We start from the raw sequence: 3,801 nt of genomic DNA, 5'->3' as shown, positions 1-3,801 counted from the left end.
TGAGTATTTTCAACTTTCGACCTTATAAGTATTTGGTAAATCAACTTGATGTTGATGAAAGTAAACTCTTCGGTAATTATTCCTTTCGTAGTTCCTTTAGGTGAATGTCCTATCAACCTTGTCATGACTATTTTTTTAAAATGTTGTAGATGTCATATGATAGTTTGTTAGTTATGGTGAAGAACGATTTAAAAAAAAAAAAGCAAGGTGGCAATACCAACACTTTTATGAATGTGGAGCTTGAGGATCATGAGTATGCTTGCGTCTATGTCTTTAGTTAGTTATATATTTTAATAAGATTGCTTACCATGTGATTGAATTGTTATATAATTTATGTAGGATGAATAATAATTCAACAACTTTTTGGGAAGAATTCGTAAACCAGATCTTGCCACACTTGGAGGTATCACGCGATCAACCAGTCATAGTGGTTATGCTGCTGATAAAAGCTTGAAAATTTCAAGGTATTCCAATTGTCTTCTTGACATAGGACATTTATTTTATATTATTTTTTTGTTCTGAAACTAATGTTATATGTAGACAAATATTTTGTATCGTAATACTTGGCATGCCTCAAAAGCTCTGGATTAATCCCGATCTTTCTCAAGCTATAGATTTTAAGTCCAGATTAGTTATTTAAAAAATTAAGTGTATGTGGATACGAAAACAATTATTGTTTATACTTAGAACTAATACAACCCTGCATAAATGCAGATTGGGAAGCGTGAATGAAGCTAACTCTTCCATGATCAGTCAAATACCTTCTCACCATAGTTATTATGTTTCTGATGAGTTGGCTACTGGATTTGTAGAAGTTAAAACTATTAGAGAATTGGTCGACTGCATGGAGGTGATTAAAGTATTAAACCACTTTAGTACTTAACTTATGTTATGTTGTTTATTTATAAAAGTGTTATATCTGAATAGACTATTTGTTTTCTCAAATGTGCACATATATATTTTTTCTCCCTGTTACATAAGTTTATGAGTAATTCACAATCTTAAACTTCAGAGTTAAATACTTAATGCTTCTGTTGGAATGAAATGCCCTTATGCACGTCTATTTCATTATCGGTATATGTAAAATGGTATCAAACCTCATAATCTCAAATCTAATAATTAATAAGCGACAGAAATGAAACTAGTTGAATATGGATACTTACTGCTGCTTATCTATTTGGTTTCGAACATCATCATTTAATGGAATATAATGGTACCAAACCTCAATATATCAGATTCAGAAATTAATAAGCGATATAAACGAAACTGATTGAATATATATGCTTACCACTGCTTATCTATTTGGTTTTGGACATCAACATTTAATGGAACATAATGAAATTTTCACTACTTATGCTTCTTGGCATTTAGATTGATATTCCAACAATCAAATTTGCTAGATACATTGCTACAACATTAATTCTTTTTTTTTTCAGGAAGGATAAATCTGAATTGTTGTGACTGTAGTGAATCTGCAACTTGAAAGGGAATTGTCATATTTGGGGTGCAAGAGATTCTGGAAGAAGATTGATAAAATTGGAAGTAAATTTCACTGCAAGAAATGTGACCGCCTTGGTAGTTCCGCCACTGGCAAGTTTCTCTATTCACTTAAAAAATTAAATAAAACTTAAGTTTAGATTTTTTTATTCTAAATGTGTCTTTTATGTACAAGCTTCAGGTTCAGGTGCAAGTAATGGATCGCACCGGCTTTATATCTTTGTTGCTTTGGGATCATGAAGCAACAAAGCTCATAGAGAGGCCTTCTAATGATTTAAAGGAAGGTTTAGTAGAGGTATGTTATTTTATTTCAATTGTTAATTTATGTTTTCAATTAAGGTAAATATGGTATATATGCAAAATTGTAGTAAATATTAACTCGAACCTCCAATACACCCTTATATTTATAGGAACTGACCATTTGTTATATCGCAAAAGGAATAGTTCTAACTTCTTTTGATACCTTTCCCTCTGCCATTTTTGGCAGCAACAATTTTTGTAGAACAAACGATATTTTTTCTATAAAATTAACCTGGACAATAAAACAAAATAAAAAGTATAGTATAAAATGAGATAATGCAGTGTCTACTAGAATGAAAAGTCCGCTAATGATTTAAAAGAGGGTTTAGTAGATGTACAATTTATTTTATTTCTTGTTGTGATTTTAGCACTTCTAATACTAATCCGATCTTAGACTTCTGGTGCTGTTGATTAGTGTTTTTATCCAGTAGAGAGGTATGCTATTCTTGATAAAAAAAGTCCTGTTTAAAGTGATTGTTAAGAGCTCCAATATTAAACTGCATAAGGAAGTTTATAATTTTGCTAATATCAGCAATGACGAGAACCTTATAAACAATATAGTCATTCTCCACAAGCAGATACATTCACTGTATGTGTATCATTATTCAAATACTTCATAATACACCGAAAACACTCTTTGATTTTATATTATCAATTATCAAGTTAAAATTAATTATGTTATTATTTTTTAATAGGACCTAGATTTCAATTGTGAACAAGTCACTGATGCAGACACAACTTTCAAAGGTGATAAATTTAAACTTTGCCCGTAAAATTTCTAATCTACAATATGGTTTTAATAATTTATTTTTCTCTTCTAATTATTTGGGCCTTAACTATTTTCCTTTTGTAGGATTCTATAGATAATAATGCGATGATTTCTCCTGCAAAGACCCCTGCCAAGAGAAGTAGAGAAGATGGTGGATCATCTGTAGTAGAATTTGATGATGATCATGCAAAATGATCAAGTAACAAGGTCAAAGGAGTGATTAAACAGGAGAAAAATCCATGAATAGATGCATTTACTTCATTTTAAATGACATTATTCAGACAATTGCATTAACAAGTACTTTGGTATTAAAGGAGAAATAGTTTTAGTTGTATTTTAATTTGGTTTCTACCATTTAGAATCATGATTTAATATCTGAAGTTACTTTGACTCTTTGTGTTATCGACTTGATTGATATTATAAGAGCTACTACAAAGTTTTGAAATATCGTGTTAATATCACATTTGAACGTTTATGCTGTTATATCATTCAAAGAATGATGAGAAGAAACTTTTGAATGTTATATGTGAGCTAAGTGAATGAATTAAGTGTTGAATAAGTTTCTTTGTGTAGTTAAGGTTTTCATATGTACTTGTGTTTGTAAGACTTCAAACTTCTAATATATGTTTTATGTATGAGATATTGAATTCCAATAAATTGGAAAAACAAGATTTAATACTCCAGCCTTTAAGCCACAACATCCCAGTTTAGGAACATGGGGAAAAGGTTCCTAAATGTAACGTTTTTAGGCATGATCCTTCAATAATCTTTATTAGAAACTATGTGATTTTCAGTTTGAGATGTCTACCTTTTACATTCAGTATCCATTACCATATTTCTGTATTTGTGTAGTAAGTTTACCATACTTTCATAGTATTCAAATGAGCAAATAATTAAGAACAATATTATCATACTAATATTTTTGAACCATTCTCGCAACACGCGGGTTATTATGCTAGTGATTATCTAAAAGTCAAATTTAAAGACTATTGTTTGTAACATCACAGAATTTTCATAAAATAGATTTTTGTGTTTGTATAAATTTATGTAGAACATATTCTTACACTTGATATACATTTAACTAATTTTCTCTTTTGTTTATGAAATTTAAAAATGATGTTTTATACTTCAATACCACACAAGAGGGGGAGTGGATGATTTGTGTGGTGTTCAATTTTAGCGTGCACTAGATTATAGAAGGACCTGGCTCTTCTATGCGTTCCTTAATCTACTGT

The 3,801-nt window shown here is 30.1% G+C and overlaps 1 long non-coding RNA gene across 1 annotated transcript; it reads left to right on the top strand.

Moving 5' to 3' along the window:
* The first annotated feature begins 351 nt into the window (after positions 1-351).
* LOC138896686 (uncharacterized) lies at positions 352-2,804 on the top strand. The gene is made up of 3 exons (XR_011410078.1): positions 352-464; positions 715-850; positions 2,651-2,804. It is a non-coding gene; the product is annotated as an uncharacterized lncRNA (long non-coding RNA).
* Positions 2,805-3,801: the final 997 nt, after the last annotated feature.

Source organism: Nicotiana tomentosiformis, chromosome 8 (assembly GCF_000390325.3).
Source record: "Nicotiana tomentosiformis chromosome 8, ASM39032v3, whole genome shotgun sequence".
Lineage (NCBI taxonomy): Eukaryota > Viridiplantae > Streptophyta > Magnoliopsida > Solanales > Solanaceae > Nicotiana > Nicotiana tomentosiformis.
This window is presented reverse-complemented; position numbering and strand designations above follow the sequence as displayed.